Consider the following 27,289-nt stretch of genomic DNA (forward strand, 5'->3'; position numbering starts at 1 on the left):
CAAAACAATATTTGCCAATCACAGCGATGCAAATTTTAGTTTATTTCTGTATTCCTTAGTACACAGCGCAATTGTTGGTATGTAGCAGGCACAAAATAAGACCTTGTTGCATTTATTTATAAGTTCAAAGCTGTGAATTAAAATAAATGTGATTTTAAAGAGTAAAATTGACTACCATGTTCTTTTTCCATATGACATTGAACCTTAGCATTTAATATTGGTTGTATAAACCTTTATAGTCTGATTGGAATTTTAGTTATATCTTTCTCTGATGCAACTAAGTTAAATGTATATGTATATAGTACCATTGATTTAAAAGGAAAAAAGTAAAAGAAACAATATAGTTACACTGAAACATGAATGTAACATATATTGTCAACTTATGAATATAAAGTATTAAAGGGGTAAAATTATGCATATTTTGATGTTGGAATGAGCATTTAGTTAGCATTGGTAAAGCTAACCAGCTTGTAGGTCTATTTAAAAGTACCATTTATTTAGTCCTAGTGTGAGTCGATAGCAAAGCAGTAGGGCCTTTGCCTTGTGCAGTCGGCCCAGCTGAGCCGGGTTTGATTCCTCTGCCACTCTCGGAGAGTGCGGCAAGCTACTGAGAGTATCTCTCCTGCATGGCAAAGCCTGGTAAGCTACATGATGTATTCGATATGCCAAACACAGTCACAACAAAGTCTCACAATGGAGACGTTACTGGGCCCGCTCGAGCAAATCGATGAACAACGGGAGGACAGTGCTACAGTACTACAGTGTGAGTTGAGCATTATAGTAAGAACTGAAGTACTTAGCCTCTCCAGTGCTCCCTAAGGGGTTTCAATTATGTTTATCAGTTTATTGAATGAGGAATGAGGTCTCCCAAAGAAGAATAGAAAGAGCTATGCTTGGAATATCACGTTTCACTCAAATGAGAGAAAGAATCCGGAGTTCTGACATCCGTCGACGATCATAAATCAGGGACACTGTCTCATTTGCCAAGGTGTCGAAAATCAGATGGGCTGGTCACGTAATGAGATTTAAAGACGACCACTGGACTAGAGCTGTTACCGACTGGATTCCAGGGGATGTCAAAAGATCGCGTGGCTGCCCACCTACCAGATGGTCAGACTTCTTCGTCAAGATCATGAACGATCAGTTTGAGGCCCTTCATGTTCCTGGAGCGAACAGATGCCATTGGGCTACACTAGCACGTGACAGGGACAAATGGAGACGTTACTGGCGCCCGCTCGAGCAAATTGACGACTAACGGGAAGTTAAGTGATTAAGTGATTAAGTGAATGAGGAACAAAATAGCTGGGACAGGAGCTCGGGGTAGCAGGTGGGGTCTTGAACAAGGCTAATCCAAGGTATTTCCCTGACACCGATAGGTCTCTTGAACCCTGTGAGGGTTAACTTCTGAGCGTAGAGTCAGGCCTAAGTCCTGAGCACAGCCAGGGATGTTCCAAATGTTCAATGAATCTCAATTTTATAGAGTCAAACAAACTCATGCAAGTTCTCACCGGTAAATGTAAATATGCACAATTATCTAATAAAATTTTATATAAATATATAAATCAAAATAACAACAAATATATAATTTTAAATCACTTGATCAATTGACAACCCATTACTCATCGATCTGCTAGAGCAGGTGCCAGAAACGTCTCCATTTGTTCCTGACGCGCACCAGTGTAGCCCAGTGGCGTCTGCTCATTCTAGGAACATGAGGCTTGACGAAGAGGTCTGACCTTCTCATAGGTGGGCAGCCTCGCGATCTTTTCAGGTCCCGTGGAATCCAGTTGGTAATGGCTCTACTCCAGCAGTCGTCTCCAAATCTCATTCTGTGTCCAGCCCATCTGATTTTCGACCCCTTGGCAAATGAGAGAGCGTCCCTGATTCTTGATCTTTGACGGAGGTTGGAACTCTGGGTTCTTTCTCTCATTTGAATGAAGCATGATACCAAGCATAGCTCTTTCAATTCCTCTTTGGGAGACCCGAATAGCGTTCTCATCCTGTTTGCGTAGGGCCCAGGTCTCTGAGGCGTATGTTAATGCAGGAAGAGCAGTGGAATCGAAGAGATGTGCCCAGAGCTGGAGGTTCTTCGTCCTCTTAGCTATTTCTTCTATCTTCTTGAAGGCATTCTAAGCCACTTTCTTCCTCCTGTGCAACTCAGGTGCCAGGTCATTTGTCATGTTGACTTGACCTAGGTACACATAACTGTTGCATTTGGAGATGTTCGTTCCATTGAGAGTGAATGTAACGTCAGGAACGAGACTGTTTATCATATAGATTGTCTTCATGAGATTCAGCTATAGTCCGACCTTTTCACACTCATGGTCGAAGTTGGCCAGCATTTGTGATGCTTGGCTGATGGTTGGTGTTATAAGAACAATGTCATCAGCGAAGCGGAGGTGGTGTAGTTGCCGACCATCTATCTTCACTCCCATTCCTTCCCATTCCAGTCGTCGCATGATGTTCTCGAGGGTGGCACTGAAGAGTTTCGGTGAAATGGTATCACCCTGCCGCACCCCTCTCTTGACATCAACGATCACTTCTTTGTAGAATGGTGAGATCCTGGTAGTGAATCCGCAATACAGCTCACGGAGGATCCTGATGTATTGGGCTTGAATGCCCTGATTGGCTAGGGCTTCAATGACCGCTTCCGTCTCAACAGAATCAAAGGCCTCCTTTAAAGCAATGAACTTTAGACAGAGTGACATCTTGAACTCCCGAGAAACCTCAATGAGCTTGGTTATCGTGTGGATATGGTCGATGGTGCTGAATCCTTTGCAGAACCCAGCTTGCTCGCATGGTTGTCCTTCATCTAGTGTTCTGCCAATCCTATTCAGGATGACTTGAGTGAACAGCTTGTAGATGACAGACAATAGGCAGATCAGGGGATAGTTGCCAATGTCGTGGATGTTTCCCTTCTTATACAGTGGTACAATCCTGCTGGTTTTCCACTGGGATGGAAACTTGCACTCATAATTTAAAATACATAAATTAAAATTTGCTCGATTTGCTCAAACGGGCCCAATAACATCTCCATTTTGAGACTTATTATTGTATTTGGCATATCAAATACATTACAGGTAGATTGCAAGGCTTTGCCGTGAAGGCGAGATACTCTTGGTAGCTTGCCAGGCTCTCCGAGAGGGGCAGAGGTATCGAACCTGGCTCTGCTGGACTGGCTGTGCGCAAGGCAAACGCCTTACCACTGTGCTATAACTCCAGCCCATAAATTAAAGATAACAGTAAATCTATAAATCAAAATAGCAACAGGAATATATAATCTTACATACATAAATCAAAATAAGAACAGTAAATATATAATCTCAAATACATAAATCAAAATAAAAGGTCTTACCTAGCAGGATTGCAAATGAATTTTAATTTAATTCCTGCATTTACTATTGCTTCTAAATTTTTCAGTGTAGTTTAAGGGTTTTGTTTGTTCCTGATTTGTATTGGGGCCATACCCCGCGATGCTCAGGGCCTACTCCTGTCTCTGTACTCAGGGATCACTCCTAGAGGTGTTCTGGGGACCATATGGGATGCCAGGAATCAAAACTAGGTAGGACACATACAAGGAAAATGCCCAACCCACTATACTATGGCTCTGATCATGAAAATTTTATTATAAAAAAGAAGTTTAAATAGAAATTAGTTTATTAATTTTCATTGCTTAAGAAAAGTCTATAATGTCTTTACCACATTTTGATCTCCATGTAATTTAGGGTTGTTCTGCCTAGAAAAGGTATTTTTTGTCAAACAAAAACTATTTTTCTTCAAATTTTCTGTCAACATGTGTGGGAATGGGGTTGGAATATGGGAATACCGCTGGAGGATAGTTGACACTGGAGGTGGGATTGGTGTTGAAATATTGTATGCCTAAAACTCAACTCTCTATGACTTTGATAGTTTAAATTAAATTAAAATTATTTTTAAAGAGAACTGTAGATGTTTTGATAAATTTATTTTTATATATTTGACATTTTGTATTTCTATTATTAATTTCAGATTAAATCACTAATGACTATAATATTATATCAAGTTAATTCATATATGATAGCAAATTGGCTTCTATGATAGTCAAGGGTTCAATTCCAAGAGACAGTAATGTTCTTTTTGATCTGATTGTGTCACTGGTTCCCAGACAAGCAGATGAAATACTAGGAATAACTGCTTAGGGCTTGAATTCTTATATAGCTGAAATAGTTCAAAGCCTAGCAGTGTCTTATGATAACTCTAGAGACACCTCTAGGTTCGGTTGGACTATGAAGCAAGTTTCTGCCCTGTTGGAAGCGGTTTTGATTATATGATGATTCATGATAATATGCTCAAATATAGTATTTTTATTCATTTGTTTGGGGGCCACATTTGTTGGTGCTTGAGGACTACTCAGGACTTTGTGTCAGAAATGATGCTTGCTGTGCTCCAGGACCTAAAAGTCATGGTAGCTGCAAGCTGGCATTGGTAGGGGCAAGGCAAGTACCTGTAGTTCCTACACACCTCTCTGGCCCTGAGTCTTATTTTTATTATTATCTGGGAGAGGGGAAGTCATGCCCTGTGGCAGTCAGGGTTTACTCCTGGCTCTGTATTCAGGAATCGCTCTATAAACATGGGAATCAAACCTGGTTTGGCTGCATGCAAGGCAAGCACTCTAACACTGTATTATTGCTCTGCCCCACAATGATTATCTTTTATTTCCAAAGTTACCACAGCTTACAAACATGCTGATCCACAAATGTACTATCAAGACATGTTCTTTGCAGTAAGGAAAATGGCATCTTCATTCATTTTTATTGGATTACCTTTCAGGAGTTTTTGGTTCAGTTGTTTTGGTTATCTCACTAGGAATGCTTCTTAAGACCATACACTGTTGCACATAAACATAATTTCCATTATTATTTCTGTATTCAAAACGTGGCTTGTAAATTTATGTACATCGTTATGATGCTAAATTGATAATTAGATTGGAGAGAGAGCCTAAAGAAATGTCTTTTACTGCAAAAAAATGCAAAGGATCAAATTTTAAATCACTTAAACTGGATAGCAGTGCATGTTAAGCTTCTAATGTGAAACTCTAATTATACTCTAATGAAGAATTAAAACTCACAAACACGGTTAATATGTTGGGGATAAAGATTTATATAGAGAAACAATTTTCTTATCCAGGTCTCAGTAACGATGTATTAGCTTAATCTTCCTACTATTGACAGTCAAAGAGAATGAAGGCAAAGGCATATATCAAGCACAAAGTTAATGACACGATGTGTATGATTAAGGGATAAGCAATAACTCCCTTGCTGTTTTTGAATGTATCACTCAGTAAAAAGAGCTTCTGTTTTTATATAAGCTTACAGAACTGTTGGAAAAAACAATTTTAAAGTTACTTTGTACTCTTAAAGGCTTTTTTTATGGAGAGAGAGAGAGAGAGAGAGAGAGAGAGAGAGAGTGCATTTGCACCAGACCCAATGCTAATGTGGACTTACTCCTGACTGTACTCCCAGATCATTCTGGACAGTGACATGGTAGCACTATAGCACTGTCCTCCCATTGTTCATCGATTTGCTCAAGTCGGCACCAGTAACATCTCCATTGTGAGACTTGTTGTTACTGTTTTTGGCATATCGAATATGCCATGGGTAGCTTGCCAGGCTCTGCCCTGCAGGCAGGATACTCTTGGGAGGTTGCTGGGCTCTCCAAGAGGGGCAGAGGAATCAAACCCATTTTGGCCATGTGCAAGGCAGACACCCTACCTGCTGTGGTATCGCTCTAGAAGGCAATATGAAATATTGGGGGTTGACCTATGCTTGTTGATGTGCAAGGCAAGCACTTTAGTCTCTGAACTATCTCTCCACCCCAGAAAATAGTTTTGAAGTGTCTAGAACAAAAGTGTAAAACCCACAAGTCATATTATCGATAATAATAAGTTCTTATGTAATGTTGAAAATTCCTGCACTAATGTTCATTTCAGATATGCTATCTTGTGATCAAATTCCAATATTCTGATGTGTAAAGATACATAAACGAATTAATTTTTTTCTTTCTCTTTTAAAATAAATTGACAGGATTTTATTTCTTTTTTCTTTCTTTTCTTTTCTTTTTTTATAATTAATTAATTTATTTTGAATACCCATCCCTCCACCATTTCCCACCACCACGGATCCCAGTATCCCTCCCACTCCCATCCCCCCCATCCCACCCTGCCTCTGTGGCAGGGCATTCCCTTTTGTTCTCTCTCTCCTATTGGGTGTTGTGGTTTGTAAAAGAGTTAAGCCTGATTTTCAGGGAGAAACGTTGGATGATTTACTTTCCATTGATCACTTTGTATATAAGGAGATGTTGTGTGGCCACGTGGTTTGGAGTAAAAGTCCTGGTTCCCGCATGCTCAAGCTATGCTTGTAGAGGCTCATTGTCACCAGGGTTCTATCTGGAGGAGGCGGGATGTGGCACCTACCCTATCTGGGACTTCCCGGTGATCTTGGCTCTGTTTGGGACCTGGTGCATTCTCCGAGAGCTGTGGAGCCTCCCAACGGCCTTTCTTCTCTGTGGCTGTGTTTCTTTTCTTCTTCTTCTTTTTTTTTAAGGCAGAATCTACTTAGTGTATGTCTGATTTTCTCATTTTCTTGTTGTTTGTCCGCCAATGCTGTTTGTGATCTCTTTGGCCACCTCTTCTATGCTCCTGGCATTTGTCCTTCCCAAGAACAAAGCTTCTTTAAACCAGGAAAAAGGAGCTGTTTAGGGTTCAAGCTCAGACTCTTTGTAAGGGCTTGAGTCCTGAGAAAATGCGATCTCCTAAGATAGTTTTCCCTCAAATCAATGAATTCAGTTTTCTGACCTGGGAAATTTTAGTTTTGAAACCCCTTCATCTTGTATTTAATCGGAACCTTACATTAGGAGGTAAATTTAATATTCGCAATCTCTATCCATAATCATTATGAAGAAATCACATGAGAAATTTGTCCGGGGTAAGACAAATTACAGCATTCTACCTAACACACTTCACCAGCTGATTTTTCTAGTTTTTGGTTTCCAGTGTGGAAATCATTCATATCTCATAGGATCGTATTAAAAGTCAGCACATATCTTACAGGTAGACTCTGAGCTCAATATCCAAAACCAAAATTATCAACGAGCTTCATCATGGGTGCGCCTAATGCTCCCAGCAGTCCTGGGCCTGCTCAACTCTATATATTCCTGGGAGTGGTCCACAGGCCCCCTCACCTCTTCACAAAGGGTATTACCAGAGACTTCTTTCAAAATAAGTATCAAACTGAGAATCTGAATCCATCTACTACAGCAGATGTATATTTATCTTAAATGAGCAAGACCTATGCACTCTGCCTTTCTTGATAACCCTGATGTGTTGAATATGACTTCTCCTTGACTTACCACTTATTGAGACATCAGCTTTCTTTGTATATGTCCTTTACCTCAGTTAAGCTGATTCTGGAGACTGAGAGACAAGGGCCAGGAAGACTGCTCCACGGTTGGAAGCCTGTCTCATGAGCTGGGCAGCGGGGATAGAGAAGGGATCATTAAGTCAATGATGGTTGGAGGGATCGCTCGGGATGAGAGATGTGTGCTGAAAGTAGTTAAAGGACCAAACATGATGACCTCTCAGTATCTGTATTGCAAACCACAATGCCCATAAGCAGAGACAGAGTAAGCGGGCAATTGAATGCCACAGAGGCAGGGGGAGGGGTGGAACGGGGGGAGAGGGAGGGATACTCGGGACATTGGTGCTAGAAAATGTACATTGGCGGAGGGATGGGTGTTTGATTATTGTATGACTGAACCCTGACCACGATCAGCTTTGTAACTCTGTATCTCATGGCGAGTCAATTAAAATAAAAGGTAAAAGGTAAAGGCCGTCCCGTTGATCGTCAATTTGCTTGAGCGGGCCCAGTAACGTCTCCATTGGAGACTTGGTTGTTACTGTGTCTGGCATATCCAATACTCTCGGTAGCTTGCCGGGCTCTCCGAGAGGGGCGGAGGAATCGAACTTGGGTCGGCCATGTTGGCCGCTTGTAAGGCAAACGCCCTACCCGCTGTGCTAATTGACTTCTTGCTATCAAATCAATAGTCTGCCCCTCACAATAATGGTTTTAACTGTTATCAATAACAAACTTGGAATCTAATTTTAATAGCTTCAGTATTTTAGTTTAGATATAAAGATCAATGAAAGGTAGAGAGAATTTGGAACAAATTTTCAAATTCCCTTTGTAGTCTCTTAAAGGCAATTTCCACAAAATGTATCCTTTAGAGCATAATCCAATGACATTGTGAAAATACCCATTATTTTATTTCTTGCTCACTAACAACTTGAGTAACTTCTAGAAATTAACAAAAGAATGTGATCAAAAATATATAAGTATAAATGAAATGCATATATTTCTTATGAACTAAGTGAATAAATTTAATTCAGAGACACCGTCTTCCTAGTTTCATATTTATGGAAATCTTCTCTTTTTGCTTTCTTCCTCTAGAATATTCTTCAGAATGTTGACATTGACAAAGAAGTGACTTTCGAACAAGGAAGATACTGCTCTAAATTAAAGTAAGACTGTGATTTTTTCATAAGACATTATTAAAAGTGAATACATTTGATTTCCTAGAATTCTAAAACAGAGTGTTTCCTTCTAAGTTTACCTTATGAACCATATTTTACCTACTTTATAACATAATGCTTGAAAATAACTTCCCTGGCATAAGCAGAGAAAAATTTATTTATTTACTAGTAATTTATTTTTTCACTGACTAAACTGAATTAATGTTGTGTTTTTAATGAGCTTCATTCAGTGAAATCAAAATTATAAATTTATTTTTCAAATAATTTGTTACATGGGGAGTTTCTAACCCCTAACCAGGGGGAGAAACAGTATTTCAGTGACATGGGGAATGCAGGGGAAGGGTACAATGTGGGACAATCCAACTGATCTTTGCAAAGAGTTTCTTACATTTTTCACAGGACTAACACCTACAGATCTATCATGTGCCTCCTTTTTAATTCATAATAAAGATGTAACAGTGTTAAATTACTAAAATAAATCAAATATATCTCCTGAAACAGAACACGAGTGAGTATAGGCCAAGCATCCTGAATGTGATCTCTGACCTTGATTTTAGGACAAGTATTACCTTTGGCAGGATTCATACTTACTCTGCCTGTTATGGACTAGAACCTGGCTGCCAAAGTGTAAAATTGAAGTTTCTAGGTCAATCTTCCTGATACTCTTGCAGTAGAATAAGAACTTGTAGCATGTGAATTTAGTGAGAATAAAAAAATGCATTATCGTCCATTATGTTCAGAGGAATGATGACATTTGCAAGTATATGCTTGTTTATATATAAAATCATGTGCATAAAATTGTATTAAGTTAAATTTACAGTGCCAAGAAATTCTTAAGTATGTGGGAGTGTTATAAAAATAACCTTCTCGGACTGAATGTAATCGTGCAAGTTGTATATTAATAGATTCCTAGGTTGAGCTCTCCATAATTAAGGGGAGGTATAGAGTCACTTAGAATTTATAGCAATCATATCTAAAATAAGTTAACAAATATTTATACATGGAATCCATTTGTGCTCACTTCTTTCAAAATTATCAGTACCCAATAGAAATATTTTGTTAATATATTGTTACTTCACTTCTCTCTTCATCTCCATCCCTAATCATTCAAATTCTGGAAATGTTTCTTTTCATTCCTGAACAGTACTTTTTATAATGTTAATAAACTCAGAAGATGCTTGTTTTCATTGAATGCAGAGATAACAAATACTAGTTTCCCAGACGGACTGCATTCTGTCAATGGCTTTCAAATGATTTTTCATAGCTAGAGCTTTTTTTAGTAATTTGACCTTTTATTCAAGTAAAACCTCATACAGAAATCCAGTAGGTGAAAGAGAGAGGACATTTTTGGAAACAGTGGTGGGTGCCCTAGAACCACTTGGGCAGACATTCTCCTCCTCATTTTTTATTTTCGCAAATCCTCCACACTTAGTGGACATCAGTCACTCCTGGAACCTTGCGATTCCTGGATTCTCAGGTCTTTAGTTTGAAGCCCATGTGGAAGAATTAAATGAATAAGGGCAGAGCAAAGAAGTGGGTCCAAAACATGAGTGTGCTGGAAATAAACATCAAAGTTCTTGCTGGGCGGGAAAGGTCACTTGTTTCCTCCTTTGAACTTCCCCTTAAAGTGGTCTCTAATTTTCACTTTAGCAGAGTGAAATCCCACTCTCTACAATTTCAGTCTCACACATTGTCATGCTGAATGGAGCCCTGGGGAGGTTGCATATTTATTATAGATGAAAAAGGGAGAGAGATCGGTCCAAAGATCTTAATGGAGGTTAATGACCTCGCTCATTTGTGGGGATTGTAGAACCTGCAAGGGAGTCAAACAGAGCTGAAATCACCACCACAGAATAGCGGGAAGGTTAATTGTCAGGGGCAGGGGCCTGTGAGGGGGCAGTCAGGTTGGGAATTAAGACAATACTAGGAGACTCTGGGGAGGAGGGTTGGAACATTGTATACATAAAGCCCTGTCATGAATATTATTGTAAATGTATAGTGACTCCATAGACAAAAATACAATCATCAGTATAGCAACAGTATATGTTCCACATGATTTTTAAACGTTCCCTATATAAAATGTAAAGAATAAAAAGTGTAGGAAAGTAAGTTACATGAGCATATTTTGTGTTAAATAAAACATATTTAGTGTATCATCTATTTACTCTTGAAACATCAGTTCAGACAAATTTCTTGTTAACATACATGTCTAGTTTTGAACTTTATGGAGTTTATACATATGTTGATTTCAATGATGTATGCTTGTATATAAATGCAATGTACCTTGTTTAAAAATACATTGAGGGAATACATATCACCCTTCACCACCTCAACGGTTCCACTGCGAAATATCCGGAACCTCTGCTTGCTCTTCGTGGGGGGCGTTTGTTGCTTTCTATGAGTTTTAACTTTTGGCCTATTTAAAAAAACTGTCATGAGTGTTGTAGAGGGACTTTGTTGCATTTATATAGCTCTTAGGATAAGATTGTCCTTTGACAACATTCTTCTAACCCATTATGAGTAGATCCATTGGTTTCTGTCTTCTTTCCTTCCCTCTAGGAGTAATTTTACAGCTTTATTTGAATGTGTTGTTCACCTCTTTGTTAGCAAACCAAACCTACCAATACATGTAGAAGATCAAAGAACAACTAGAATTTGTCCCATGTTTGCAAGAATTTTGTCCCAGGACGTCATGTTTTAATGTATGCAGATTAATTAACATAATGGACTATATACATTCATGATAAAGACACTTAATAAAATGGGAAGAAGGGACTTTTCTCAGTAAAATTAAAGTCATATATCACAAAACCACTGCTAATATCATATTCAACAGTGAAAAATTGAAAGCCTCTTTTTAAGGTCTGTTACAAGACAGGTCTGCCCACCCTCACTACTATTATTCAACATATAAGGAAAAAAGAGATATTCTGGGAATCCATGTTGGAAAAGGAATCAAGCTATCACTCTTTGCAGATGACATGCTACTCAGCTTAGAAAACTATGAATACTAAAAAAAAACCAGAGGAACAGAAACAAGAAACTTGTACAGTACAGTGGAATGCTAAAAAAAAATTAAAAAGCAGAAATAAATGCCATTTCTCTATGAACAATCTTGTAAATCACCATGTTCATATAATTTCTTGAAAATCTCATTATTGTTTGCTCCTAAAGGAAAGAAAAACAAGTTATGTGGGAATCATTGCTGTCGTTGACATTCTTGGCTACAGAGCAGAATTAGAGGAATTTAACGTTCCCAGGCAAGCATGGATGTAGGTCACGTGTTGGAATATGCCTGGGAATAACTCAACTTTTCTCAGGACTATAAAACATTAGTTTCCAACAATCCCAAGTTTCCAGACATTACTGAAAGTGTCTCTCCTACACACAAACGCTGGTCTTCAGTGCAGCCTTGGCTATGACGTGGTGAAGCTAGGCCTCATGAACAGTTGCGTCCGTCCACACTGTCCCTGGGTCCCCACACGGGAGGGATGAGGGTGGCAGCAGAAGGCCCCGGAGAATCTCATCAGGCAAACAGTGACCGGTGCAGCCGGGGCAAGGAGCCCTTCACCAAACCCAGGGGCATCACATTTCAGGCACTTTGCATTAAGATCTTCCTTCAGTGCTGCAAAACTCTCTATTTTGACAGAAGAATTTTGCTTTTCAAATGTCCCCGATGCTGTTACTGCAGGATATGCAGAAAGATACTAGGAGAACAAGTGCCCCAAAACAATGATACAAAGAACCTGAGACTGGTCCCCAGGAGGAGGCTTGCCCTGGGAGTGGAGGGGGGCAGGACAGGGACCGACACAATGACAGTGGTGCAGGGGGGACAGCAGGGGACAGCAGGGGACAGGTGCTCAGTAGGGGACAGGTGCTGAAAAGAGATTAAAAGCAGCCTCTGCCATAGAGACAGGGCTGGAGGGGACTAAGGACGTTGGTGGGGGACTTTGATGAAGGGATCCGTGTTGAAACATTGAACATTTGAAACTCGGTCATTAACCTTCTAACACGGTAATTAATGGTGACTCAATAAAAAAGGGAAAAAATGATTTCTCTAAGGTGAAAAATAGATATTTCCCCACTTTACCAATTCATCTTTTATTCTTCTGTATCTACTCCTGGAAATCATAGTTGATTTTTATCTTTATAGTTTTACCTAACCCAAATGTTATGTAACAATTTACATCACACAGTATTGAGACTTTCTTCTGGCTTATTTCAGATAGCAATAGCATTTAAGATTAACCATCTATTTTGTGGCTTGATAGGAATATCTTTTTATCTGAATAATATGTCTTTCTTTACTTATATCATGGCTTGTTTTTTCATTCTTCTACTGAAGAAAATTATAAAGAAAGTTCTTAGGAATATTCATGAGCAAGATTTGCACAATATTTAAAAGCTGATTGGATGCTTATGGTTCACTTCTATATCATAAGCTGTCTATGTACAATTTCAATGTGATTGTCTTCCAGAAGAGCCGAATCATTTTCTATTCTCACCACCAACAAAAATGTTTTATCTGCATGCCCTGACAGTAATTAATATTTCAATTTTAATTTATAATTTTTTAATTTAATTTTTATAGTATTTTTTTTTAAATTGGAAATCAGTGTATTCAAAGGATACTTAAAAATACAATTTTAGAGTATTTTAGAAATAACAATATATTAACCTCTTACCGAATAATGAGTAACATAGGAAAAAAGAGCAGTCTACAGGAAATTACTTCTAGTTAGCTGCAACTTCCACGAGAAAAGGAATGTTTCCGTGAGAATGAATCTTTCCTCTTCTCTCTCATTCCACTTTGGTCATGTTTTCCACCTCTTCTCTTTCTTCCTCCCCTCTACCTTATTTCCTTCACCTCCCCACCCCACACCGTCTCTCAGAACAGACTGAAATAAATTGTCATGTGATTTCTAACATAGAAGATTCAGAATGAACAAATCAGAAGTTGCATTCATTGATACATGACTGTGAAAGATCAGATATAAAGTGAAACCTTTAAATCAAATGGATTTTATCTACTTTAGGTAATATTTAGTCACCAGTTTTCTCGACGTCTCTTGAAAACCTAATGATACAATTGGATTTTATTAAAAATAAAAAAATTCATAAAATTTATAACAATCTATATTTTCTTTATTTTTATTTGTTTTGTCATAATTGCTCCTGTTCTTATCATCTGCGTGACTTTCTCTTAATCCTGAAATCTCATGATTCCCAGTACCATTACTTTTCTATGGTGCTTAGTACTTCAAAGAATTTTCTTCTCTCTCTCTCTCTCTCTCTCTCTCTTTGTTTTTTTGGGTCACACCTGACAATGCTTAGGGGTTGCTCCTGGCTCTGCACTCAGGAATTACTCCTGGTGGTATTCGGGGGACCATATGGGATGCTGGGGATCGAATCTGAGTCAGCCATGGGCAACGCAAACGTTCTTCCTGCTGTACTATCACTCCAGTCCCTTTCTTATCTCTCTTAAAGGACATTTTATTATGTAAGAACCAAATAATTCTACCACATTCTATAAATTTTTCAGATGCCCCAATTACTGTTTTTCATTAGACCTACTAGATGATATGTTATATGGTTTTGTCTGTCTTTCTTACAAAACTGTGAACTTGTGGGAGACTTGGGTTTAATTTGTTACCAATACAACCAATTGAAGCCCATTTTTTCCATCCAACCTATATGACACACGAGTGCTCAGGTTGACCCTGTTGGTGGGGCTGCCTGACTTGTTTCAGTTGACTTAATTTGTCTTGGATGCTGTGGTCTTATGTATTTTCTAGTATTCAAACCCATTTTTCTGTACTATGCATCCTGCAGATTCTGTGAAATGTTGTTTTCATTTGATGTTTATATTTGACTTTCCAGGTGGATTTTGAACACTCCTGTAGCCAGTGGTTCTGTAATCCCTTTATATAACTCCAGCTTGCATGCCGTTTTGCAAACCGAAACATCACTTCACTGACGTTTTCACCGTTCCACCTCTATAAATAGGTGGAGAGAATACGAAGCAAGTTCTTAAAGCACTGGTAGCACTGAATACTCTCATGATTTTTAATTGAATTGAATCAGAATGCACAAAAGTCACAATGTCAATATATTAGCATTTTTAGTGTATATTGAAAGCAAATAACGCAAGGAACAGAGGATTGTGTGAGGGTTAAGGCGCTTGCCAGATTCATGCAGTCCCTGTAAAAATTCCCATGAAGTTTTTAAAGATATAGATAAAAATATTCTTAAAATTTATGTGGAGCAATACCCCCCCACCATGAGTAGACAAAATAATCCCAGGAGGATAAAAAAAAAATGATACAAGATTTCTCTCACCCCAACTTGAAACTATACTATGCTATGAAGCTACAGGTATCAAAATAGCATGATAGCAGAATGAGGATAGACTCCCAGATAAATAAAATAGAATTGAGAATTCAGTGACTTCCCTATGTATATGTACAGTTGAGCTTTGATATAGTAGCAAAAAAAATTAATAAGAGTAAGGAAAGCCCCTTAAATAAATAGTGCTGGGAAAAAGTAGTTGCTGAAAAGCTAAAAAACTAAAATGCCCACCTAGGACCCCTTTCTAACACCATGTACAATTTATAAAAGAATGGATGAAAGACCTTGATATCATACCTAAATCCATATATTACATTAAAAAATACATGTGTATAACAGTTCCAGACAGTCAAGCTAGACGTATCTTCGGCAAAGGGATACTATAGGCCTAGTAGTATGGACAGTTCTTAAAAACCCAAGAATTGAGCTTCTTGATTCCGAAATTCCACTTCTAGGCATCTATCCCAAGGTATCATAAATTGCTCAGAAAGCGTCCATACTTTTATTCATTGCAGCACTCTTTCACAAAAGACAAAACATGGACTCAATGCAAGTACCCAGGACCAATGACTGACTACGGAAACCGTGGTACATGAAAACTGTGGAGCACCAATCAGCCGCAAGAAGAAACTCGCTCATTAAATTGGCTGCCACCTGTATGGAACTGGAGACCATTGTATTGGGTGAGGTTAAGAATGAGAAGGTCAGGCACCGAATGGTCTCTCACATCTTGGGACGTGAAGAATCATTGTGGGAGAACAGCAAGTGCCCGGAGTGAATAGAAACAGAACTTGCCTTCAGCAGGAATCTTAGCCCAGGGAGAGAGGTGCATGAACAAGCGAACAGTGTTGGAGGGAGGTGGGTCCTTGGCTGGAGCGTGTGGTGCTGCAAGAGTCCACGGAAAGTTTTTCTTATAACAGTGTGTAGTGCTTCAGATAAAATCAAATAAATTCGGAAGAATCCGAAATCAAGACAAAGTGTCCAGCCAACTATGGTTTGACACCGAACACCATGCAAGGTCCCCTGAGCCTCTGAACTAAGAGTAAGGCCCGAGCAACTTCTGGGGGTAATTCCTCATCCCGCAAAAATAAAAATAAAAAAATAAAAAAATGGAGAGTAGCAAAATGATTAAATATGAAAAAATAATTCACAAATTCTGTAAGATATTTTCATGATGAACTACCATATAATAAAAGACTATACTTATAGTACTTGTTGGTTTTTTTGTTCTGTTGTTCTGTATATTATCTTAAGACTTTTGTAGGAAAGTCACCTATTTGAGAAGGGTCCAATCAGTCAGGGTTTCTCTGCCAAAATGAATGCCATGATACAGGAATTATTAAAAAAATTCAGCCAAGTTTTCAAAATTATTCCACACTGTTGTTATATAGTTTCAAAATTCATGAAGCAAGCATTACCTTATTTGTTTTTATTTTTCTCTATTTTTTGGGCCACAGCTGGCAATGTTCAGGAGATAGTCCTGGCCCTGTGCTGAGTATTTTACTCCTGGTGGTGCTTGGGGGACCATATGGGTGGTGGAATCAAACTTGGGTCAGCTGCGTGTAAGGCAAGCACTATGCCTGCTGTGCTATCGCGTCCGACCCATCAAGCCATAATTTCTGGAGGGAGATATAAAATTATTTTATAACGTTCAGTCAAAATGAATAAACCTGCTTTAGAAGATGATTCTTCTTTAAAATACAATCATGTTGAAGAAAAGGGAAATAGGTCTATAATAAGAGTTTAATTTTTTTTTAAAAAAAGAAAGCTTAATCACTTTTTGCTGTGTTTTCATGCCGTATAGTTTTTGTTCAACAGACAATATGAAAATTAAATTTAAATTAAATGCAAATTCAATTTCTCTAAATTTTTATGTGCGATATCACAGACCAAGAATTGTCTATATGGTCAGAGAGAGCAATAGCAGGTGAGATTCTGCTGGATTTGACCCCAGGACCACTATCACTCCCTAACCCCACCAGGAGTGACCTCAGAGCACAGAGACAGGAGGCACTCCTGAATACCTCTGTGTGTAGGCCAAAAGCAAAAGATACAAGCAAAAACATTGTGATTTCAAAATTTATTCAAATAATTCAATAATTTTGCTACTACTTGAACCAATTTGTTTAATAGTTTATAGTTTGAAGAATCAAAAGAGGATTATCAATAAAGCAACATACAATTAATAAAGAAAAATATCAGAGAATAAAAAGGCAAAACTGTATAAGATGTTGACTTCAGAGTATATCTTCTATATTCCATGTTTATTGGCTAGAAAATAAAAGATATATTAAGCAAATGCAACAACACAAAGAAAGAGTTTCTGCACTACAAAATAAATTATGACTTAAATAAAACATTTTTCCTAGTAGGGAAAATGGATTTCACATCATCCATCTGAAAAATGTACAATAATGAAGAAAGATTCTACCACAGATTAATAAATATACCCATCAAAAATGTAGACAGGTGAATAAACATTTACTCAGGAACACATGGCCAATAGGAATATGAAAAAGTGTTCATTGTTGCTGGTTATCAGGGAAATGCAAATAAAAAATGAGATATAACTTCATACCAATGAGAATAATCTATGTGTCAAAAAGCCTGGGATAAGCCACTGCCAGGAGGGATATGATGAAAAATGTCACCTCAAGGTGTGGAGACACATCCCAGAAGTAAGCAGAACTCCCATATGATGCTGTAACTCCAATCTTCTATACCAGTCCCAAGCCCTAACATGTAAAGGTAGCCCACAGCTATGCTTGTTACATAATGTTTAGAGTAGCCAAGATTTGGAAACAGCCCAAATGTCCTTTGATACATGAGGGGTTTATATATCTAATACAGGGGGGAAGTCTTCGAACTCTCAGTTCTATTTTATTGGTTGGGAGTCTATCCGTATTCAACCCCCATACTATTCTGATAACTATAGCTTCATAGCATGTATAGTTTCAAGAGAAGGGTTGAGAGAAGTCTCGTATCTTTTTTCTTCCCCTAGTATTATTTTGTCTACTCATGGGGGGTTATTGCTCCATATATATGTATATATATATATATATATATATATAGAGAGAGAGAGAGAGAGAGAGAGAGAGAGAAACAGAAAGGGAGAGAGACAGGCAGACAGACAGAGACAGACAGACACTGACAGAAAAGAGAGAAGAGGGGGCTAGTATTACTGAGTTTTACTGAGTTATAAGAAATGATGATTTGCCTTTTGCTACAATGGATGCAACTACATGGCTTCATGTTAGGCAAAATAAACCAGAGAGAGCCATACTGGAGTACTGCCAAATTATTTGATTCATATGTGGAATATAAGGCAACAAAGCAACATAAATGGACAATATCTAACTGGGACAGGGTCAGGACAGGGGAAACCCTTGGACACTGAGAATAAAGCAAATTTTACTGTGTCTGCGTGTGTGTGTGTGTGTGTGTGTGTGTGTGTGTGTGTGTGTGTGTGTGATTATTTGGAGTTTGAGAGGGATGGTGTAGACTAGAGGGGACATAGGACAGTGGTGGAGAGTCTCACACTGTGATATCTCTTGAGGTACAGTTGCTTTGTAGACTGAAAACAAAAATATTGGCACTATTGTAAACCGTGTTCCTCAATAATAGAATAAATTAGTAAAATAACTCTTGAGAGATCTTAATACTAAATTTGAATATAAATAAAATTCTAGTCTAAAGGCACTCTAGTGATGGGTATTTTGTAAACAGGAGGCAAACATGTGATTATGCTACAGCTATTCTCTCTCTTTTCACTTCATCTCTCTACTACACACGAAGCATGTATTGTATGTCTATATTCTATTATTCTATTACTCATGAGATTAAAGGATGATTAACATATAACTCACTGTTTCATGGAGCACAGAGTCTAGAGAATGTCTTTAAGTGGAAAGTCCACCTGTTTCTGAATTTTCCCAGAAGAACTTCATATTTCATTGTACAAAAATATACCACGTACGTCAAAAATTCAGCTGTTCTCTGACGGTTAGCCATCACTCTCTCAAATGAGGAGGTCAGTCAGAAAAACGACAAAAGTAATAACTGGCATTCCACGCTCTTTGCTCTTAAGATTATTGTTCAGATTTATTTTTATTCAAGTTGTCAAGTTAAAATATAAAGTGAGGGAATAGTTTGGATGATTTTCAGAAGAGAAATATTCATATTGAAAACTCACACAGCTTCATCTTAACTGCTTTACGAAGTTCAGGCATGAGAGGAGTGTACAATTAAAATAAAAAGGCACGTGGACATAAATCTCCCATTGATGACATTGGTTGTTCTAGTCATGATCCATTTCTAATCAGTTTTAAATGTATTGCTCCAGTTAATCTAAACCGTTTCCTTTGGAAAAAATTTATTGGCTCTTTATAACATGGGATAATTCAAATAGATATTCCTTTCCATGTGAAAAGCTGAGAAATGAAAATCAGAGCATGGGCATTTTTCTCCTCAAGAAAGCTGTACCGCATGCTCTTATAGAAAAATTGAAAGCCATTTTAATGCTCCCCTAAAGCATGACAGAAGTGATATGTTTAGTCATTGCAGTGTCCGAGAGAGAACACATTCCCCTAATGCGCCCTCAGTAGGTCCAGCCGGGGGACAGGGAATCTGTCGGGAAAGGTGGGATGACAAGATAATGGGACTAAATAGAGGTTGGAGAAAATGGTTGCAATTACGCTACAAACAGCTTGCATTTAGTAAGTAATCTTGGCCTAGGGGATTTTCTAGATAAGCCTCCCCCGCCTGATTTTACAGCTATTCCTTTCAAATTTTATTATATGAACATTTTTGTTTGTTTTCATCTGTGTTGCCATGCATCATACATCATGAATATTCATTTTTTAAAATCTCGTAGGTGTTTGGAACTTCTTGTGAAAACATTAGATTTCTCCCCCTTGCCCGCTGCTTTTAATACGTGGGTGTCATTGTCCAAGGGTCAAAAGTCTCTCTAATATCCAACTACGGCATCGCACGCTTTTTGCTTTTAAGATTATCATTTAGGTTTACTTTCATTCCAGTTGTCAAGTTAAAATACAAAGTGAGGGAATATTTTGGACGGTTTCCAGGAGAGAAATTTTTACGTATTTTACGTAGTCATCTAGTGTTAGTAAGACCCAGATATTATTTTGCTAAGGATGTGAGGGGGGCAGTGCACAGGCAAACTCAATGCCCGATTGTCTGATTCTTGTGACTCCCCGTAGTGCATTTTATGGAGAATATGAAAAAAATGTAAATGAACCTTTAAGATGGTAAAGAAGAAGTTACTCAGCAGGAATGAACAAAGTGTATATTTGGGGAAGACTAGAGGGAGACAGGACATCCCTGCCAGTGTCCAGAGGAGGGGTGGGGTGTTCGGGGAGGGGGTCAGGGCGTCCAAAGAGGGAAGCTGCCTTTTTCTCACCCCTTCCTGTTGCAGGTACCCCACCTTGTCTCATCCTCCTACTCCTCTCCCAAACCCTGGGGTCAAAGGTCCTGTCCATGTTTTGTCCTCTTCAAGGTTACCTGCTAACTATTAGCATCCCGGTTCTGTGTGGTTTTGATTTTCCAACTTACTCTGATGATGTCTAATCAGCTCAAGATCTCAGCACTCTCCAGGCTCACCTATGCCTACTGTCTCAGTTGGAACAAGGGCAGAGATCACAAAGGCATGAGCCACTCAACTATCCTTATTATTGGAAATATAGCCTTAGAATCCCTCTGCAAAATATTTATCTAAGGTCCCTCAAGACCTGTTTTGCTTGACCTTACCTGTACCATTAGCTATCTCACTACTTGTCAATTGCATACATGCATTTATTCTAATTTGAATTCATTGTTATCAACACTGTATGCTCACAAAGGGAAAACATTTTTAAAAAATTGATCAACTTTTAAAAATCAAGATTTTGGAATTTCAGAATCTGGTTTCTGTCTATTTTACAGGAGCACAATGAGGAGAATCTGACATATAAGTTGCTTTACAATCTTTGGTAAATTGACCGTAAGTTACACAAGAAAAGGCACATCATTAAAGAATTGTGAGGGAAAAGTATTTTTGAGATGAGACCCACGTTGACCCACGTTATCAATTACCCTGCCTGTCGATAGAACAGTGTATTATTACAGTACAATAAAAAAAGGCAGAATTTACAGATTCCCATCAGTGTTTGCTGGGTTTCATGGAGTGTTTCATCTACAGGGACAGTGCAGTGTTGTTTGATGTGCTGAGATCCAGATGCAGAAGAATCCTGAATCAAGCACCCAAGGTGTCTTACACACCCACAAGAGAGCAGGAAGGAGTTTTAAGGGGTTTAGCTTATTTTCTTGGTTCTTCATGAGACTGCTTTCATTTAAATTTTTATTTTCATATTTCTTATTTAAAAGGTAACATCAAATCATCAGATTCCCTTGCCTTGATTGAAGGAGTGTCTGAATCAGCTGCTCATTTTTTTTTTTAGGAATTTAAGAAATGGGCTTGCTTCCTTTGTTTTATTTTATTACAGAATTTATTTTATACCTAATTACCAAGCGCAGGCTTACATCTCCCTAATAAAATAAAGCAAAGGCGAAAGCACTTATTGGAAACGATATACACCAATTTCATTGCCTTTAAACATTATTGCACTTCAAATTTCTAATCTGGCGATTCATTTGGGAAATAATCTGCAGACTAGTTAACCGATTCAACACCTGTTAGTAGAAGTGAATGTCTTAACTTGTTTGTTAGGTGAGGACTTTTCAGATGTCCCAGTACTCAACCCTTCATCAGTGCGTTTTTCACCACCAATGTTCCCTTTGCTACCCTCCCCCACGCCTATCACTATGTCAGGCACTTTCTTCCTCTCTCTCTGTCTCTGTCTCTGTGTCTCTGTCTCTCTCTCTCTCTCTCTCTGTCTCTCTCTCTTTATCTCCCTCTCTCTCTGTCTCTGTGTCTCTGTCTCTGTCTCTCTCTTTCTCTCTCTCTCTTTCCTTCTGGGCATTATGGTTTGCAACATAGGTACTTAGAGGCTATCATGTATGATTGAAATCCAGTCAATTCAGTCATGAACTACCTTGTGACTGTGTGTCTCGTGATGATTCAATGAAAACCTAAAAGAAGGTTTCAGGAGCAACCAAAGAAGTTTAAAAGGATTTGTTAGTATGCACATCCTAATTACAACATGCGTAAGTGTTGGTAGTAACATCTGCCTGTGGAGATACCCTTATGAAGTCATGCCCTTCATCACAAACCGAAGTGACCTGCAAGCCACCTGCTAGAAGAGAAATAAACTCCTGATGTCTCTCTGGTCGGCCTGGGCCTGGGCTTTCAATTCCATTTTCCATTAACAGAGTATTTTATATAAAAAGATGGAAAAGCTGCTCCTTCCTTGAACCGAGAGGCCCCGAGTCAGGGCTTCTTAGTGCCAGGCCAGTGAGGATTTGGGACCCTGGGAGCCCCACAGCTGCCTGCAAAACCGTCTTCAGCCACAGATGTTGGTGTTGTGTCAGCTTGAGTGGGCTCACTGACTGATGCCCAGGTTGGCCACAGACACAGCCTCTGATGCTGAGCGCTGGCGGCCACCTGGCTGCACCGCAAATCCCACATCTAACTAAATCTGGCTTGGTCCTGGCCCATTGGCATGGCGGCTGAGAGCCAGGCTCTGCCAGCTGGGCACAGGGCAGGTGACACACCTCCATCTCTGATGCTGCCTCAGGACCCCTATTGGGCTGGCCCCTGCCCACCTTGGCTCCCCACGGGCACTAGCCAACGGGAAGAAAAGAGCCCTTAGGCGCCTGGGTGGTTTATAGGACAGCAAGGAGGTTGGCTCCACACCCTCGCTGACCATCCACTACACCTTCCCAGAAGGTCTAGGCACCAGTGTCCAGCTCGGGCCAGGGCTTGCATGTTTAGCTGTGTCTGGCTCTGGCACCTTGAAGTTCACTTTATCCATTTCTCCTGCCAGGAGCTTGTAGGCATCAAATACCCACATGCATGCAAATTGGCCAACCTAGACCGTGTTTGTCCATTGATATTAGCCATAAAAATACTGAGTTTCTCCCTATGGTTTAGATCATTCAGAATTTTCGTTTCTTTTTCTGTAGGCGTCATAGCCACTGCTGTTGGTAACACAACCCTTCCTGCATTCCTCCCTGGTTCCAGATCCACCCTTTGGAGCTACTGAGAGTCACCAAGTCAAAGTCAGAACTGTGCGCAAGGGCCAGCAGGACTGTCCCTGCAGCAGCGTCCGGGTCCATAGTGCCAGGTTTCCACTGCCAGACATGCACTCGAACCCTTCCAGCCTCTACCCTGCAGGAGTGCTTCTCTCTCTCTCTCTTTCTTTCTTTCTTTCTTTCTTTCTTTCTTTCTTTCTTTCTTTCTTTCTTTCTTTCTCTCTCCCGTTCATTCTTTCTCTCTCTTTCTTTCTCTCGTTCATTCATTTTCTTTCTTTCTTTCTTTCTTTCTTTCTTTCTTTCTTTCTTTCTTTCTTTCTTTGTTTCTGTGAGGATTGGCCCACATTGGTTGTCCTCAGGACTCACTCCTGGCACTGTGCTCTGGAGTCACTCCTGGCAATCTCAGGGCCCATCTGAAGTGCTAGTCATAGAACATGGGTCAACTGCAGATGAGACAAGAGCCCTAGCCTCTGTACCACCACTCAGGAGAGTTTCTCTCATTGATTTTATTTTATGGTTGCTCTGGAGTGGGGCCACAGGCAGTAGTGCTTATCAGTAACTTCAAATACTGCACCCAGGTGTCACTGTGGGCAGGGTTGGAGGATACCATGGGGTGCTGGGATCCATCCCAGGTGGGGTACTGCAAGGCAAACCTCTCCTCATCAAGTAATTGTGTAGGTAGATCACTAGGAATAATGCATCGTATTAATGTTATTGAATACCGTATATTTATGCTTAAATATAATTGATACACCAGATTTCCGTGTAACTTATTAAAAAGGCAATCATCTCAGTTTCAGTTAAACACAGGGTGATGTGCTGGCTGATTGTGACACTATATATGCTTATACTGCACCGATCCTGCCTGAGGAAAAGTCAGGGATATTGAGATAGAGGATTTGGTGATGAGTTAAAGAGCTATCACTCACTCAGAGCCACTGATATGCAGACAGCGGCTTCCCTTAGCATATGGTTCCCACCAAGAATCTGAGTGGAGCACAGCAAGAAGAGCTGAATCATGCAGACATGAGACCCCTTTGGCCTTTGTACTGTCGCTGACTTCATCTTCAGGATTTAGTGGAAGTCTCAGGGGAATTTTGTCTACTCTGGGAGCTAATGCCCCTTGAAACTTGCTGAATCAAGCAGCACACACTTTCACTCTAGCCTCCCATGTCTCATCGCGGCTTCCTATACCTCTTCTGCTTCTGTTGTACTTGGTTTGAATGTTTATATTGCTCTAATGCAGATTCTTTGGAATAAATCACATTGTAATTATGCACAATTGATTTGAATTTTAGTTGAATCATTCTCCCCCAGAGGGAGTTAGCACATTTAAAGCCAAGCCTCTTATTCCGAGATTGGTGGAGTTCTGCAGAGGTAGCTGTCTTCCAAGTCGCAGGCCTGCAGTTTTGCCAAGGGCGGGTGTCGCACCTGCTCTGGATTGCCCCCGTATCCTGGGACCCCGGGAGGGTTGCTTGGTGGGACCTTTGAGGCCTCTAGCACTGCTTTCATTGCAAGTGGTTACAAGAGTCTGTCTATCAAGGGGGTGGAACAAGTACCTGTCACTGATGTTGGATTAAAAATATATTTCAGAAGGGGATATGAAATTTTTAACTTTTTCCCAGTAAGGCTGCTTTTAGTAGTCTACTTGCTTTTAAAACATTAACAATATTTTCAGCGGACGTCGATTTCTGAAAAATTTCTCATCGCGTTCATTTGTTGCCCTTCAATTTGTGCATTCCCTACTTTTTATTCATTTGGGGACATGTTAATTTCAAACCCAGAAATGCTCAGGGCTTACCTTGGCATTCCCTGAGAATGCCAATTCCCTGAGGATGGCACCAGTACTGGATTCCAGGGATCGAACCAGGATCACTGCATACAAGACAAATGCCTTAACCTCTGGACTATCTCTCTAGCCTCATTGCCTACTGTTAAATTTGTTCCATTCAATTTTACTGTTAAATTTGTTGCATTCATTTAGGTGGTAAACCAAAACATGGGTTGTAGACTACTTTTTTATTAAAAATAAAAACATCTGTTTTTAATAAAATCTCTTTTAATAGTGAAAAGTTTCATCAATTTAATAAATAAATATATTTATAAAATGTGGGTTTGATTTCAATAAATTTATTAAAAATATTTTTTGAGATGATATATCAAAGTAAACATATTTTCATTTAGGTAGTAAAAACATTAATTCAGCATGTCAAGATGAAAGAAACTAATGTATATTTTTACCTTTGATTTCGATGTTGTATTATTTTATTTAGTCTACTTATTGGTTGCAACCTCCATTATTGTCTTGGCAGCAACTTGTTTAATTTAATTTTAGGTTTTTGTTTTATTCATTCATTCTTATAAACGTTAATACAAAATGACGACTCAAGATGGGGATTTGAAAGTTTGTAGGATGAGGAATTCAGACACCTCTTGGCTACATCCTCTTCTGGACTTTCGAAGCTGCATTTAAGGTGACGGTGGCTGGTGTTTGGTGTCTGGCTGGAAGGCCTCAGCTGCTTCTATGTTTTGAAGTTACTCAGTCAGGATCTCACTTTCTAAGAGAGTTAGATAAACTTAAAAATTAAGATAAAAGATAAAATCTTTAAAAGAATGTAAGAAAAGAAGTAAAGAAAGTATATTATCATGCAAGTGAATCATATTGGAAATATTTTTGGGAGACCTTTGAAATACCGCTGAGGTTATTAACAGGATCACTCTATATTACAACTGTTTAAAACAACAGATATAAAATGGAAAAATATTGTTATCATTGTGGGTGGGTGGCTTGTTTTTAGTATAATTCAAAAATAATTCTGTCTAAAGGAACTGGCATCGTGGGTCTTCTGATCTGTGGGTGGATTTTTGTAGGCTCTGCAGCTCCTTGGGAGAAATAACAAAGTGCGTGGTCCGAGCTGATTCATGGCCCGGAACTGGTGCCAGGTTCTCTCCAACATTGCCATGATCTCTGCTCCCTGGCCCCTGCACCCGCAGATCATGTTGCTATCAAATGGGCCTTGGAATTTGTTTCCACGGGGGATTGTTTGTTGCCTCACTTAGTTTCTTCATCCTTCACAGGCGAATGTGATCATCTTGTTTTTCTTTTCCTTTTCGACTCACTCACTAAGCTTCACTCCCCTCTGTTCCATCCATGTTACTAAAACATCACTGTATCACTGTCATCCCGTTGATTTCCAATTACTCCAGTGGGCGCCAGTAGTGCCGCTATTCCTCCCAGCCCTGAGATTTTAACAGCCTCTTCCTACTTGTCTTTCCCCCAACAATTGGAGGATCTTTCAGGGTCAAGGGAATGAGACCTGTTGTTGTTGCTATATTTGGCATATCGGATATGCCACGGGGCGCTTGCCAGGCGGGACACTCTCAGTAGCTTGCTGGGCTCTCTGAGTGGTTTATATTTATATATTTTTTTTCTGTGATTTGTTGCCTACTGTCTGAACCCCATCAGATATGGTGTAGTAAGAGTGGAAAATGAGTAGGAAGTGTCTTATAATGTGTCGCACAGTCGGAAAGCAGCCTGGAGCGTGGAGGTGGTTGGGTAGTGGAGGTTGGCAGCTGGGGCTGGATCCCTTGAGGTGGGAGGGCTCTCATCTACCCCACAGCCTGCCACAGATGAGAATATATATATATATATATATGGACTGGAGCGATAGCACAGTGGTAGAGCATTTGTCTTGCATGCGGCTGACTCGACTGACCTGGGTTTGATTCCTCTGCCCCTCTCAGAGAGCTTGACAAACTACCGAGAATATCTCGCCTGCATGGCAAAGCCTGGCAAGCTCTCCGTGACGTATTCGATATGCCAAACACAGTAACAACAAGTCTCACCATGGAGACATTACTGGGCTCAAGCAAATCAATGAACAACGGGAGGACAGTGACATAGACATATATACATATACAAGATTTTGTACGAGATTTTACCTTTTCTCATAACTGAGTCACACTCGTTTTGCGAAAAGACAAATGCGTACATATGTTCATCACAGTGCTATTTACAAAGTCAAGATCTGAAAGCAATCTAATGCCAAATGATAGATAAGTGGATAAAAAGTTAGTGGTACTCAACCGTATTAAGACATGGTATTCACTTGTTTTAATTTGCAGTTCCTGGCTTTTAAACATTCATTTATTCTTTTAACAATTTGCCAGTCCAATTGTATTTTCTTGACTCCTGCTCCGACTTCGAACCTGCACTGTCCTCCTGTT

General features: G+C 39.4%; 1 protein-coding gene across 2 annotated transcripts in view; it reads left to right on the top strand.

The window, feature by feature from the left end:
- Positions 1-8,481: 8,481 nt before the first annotated feature.
- The window catches only part of SNTG1 (syntrophin gamma 1), a 339,473-nt gene continuing 320,665 nt past the window's right edge, over positions 8,482-27,289 (top strand). For both annotated transcript variants that reach the window (XM_056110271.1, XM_056110281.1), the window contains exon 1: positions 8,482-8,554. The gene's annotated coding sequence lies outside the window, so the exon portion shown is untranslated. The remainder of the gene's footprint in view (positions 8,555-27,289) is intronic.

This window comes from Sorex fumeus, unplaced genomic scaffold, assembly GCF_029834395.1.
Source record: "Sorex fumeus unplaced genomic scaffold, SorFum_2.1 ptg000002l, whole genome shotgun sequence".
NCBI classification, from domain to species: domain Eukaryota; kingdom Metazoa; phylum Chordata; class Mammalia; order Eulipotyphla; family Soricidae; genus Sorex; species Sorex fumeus.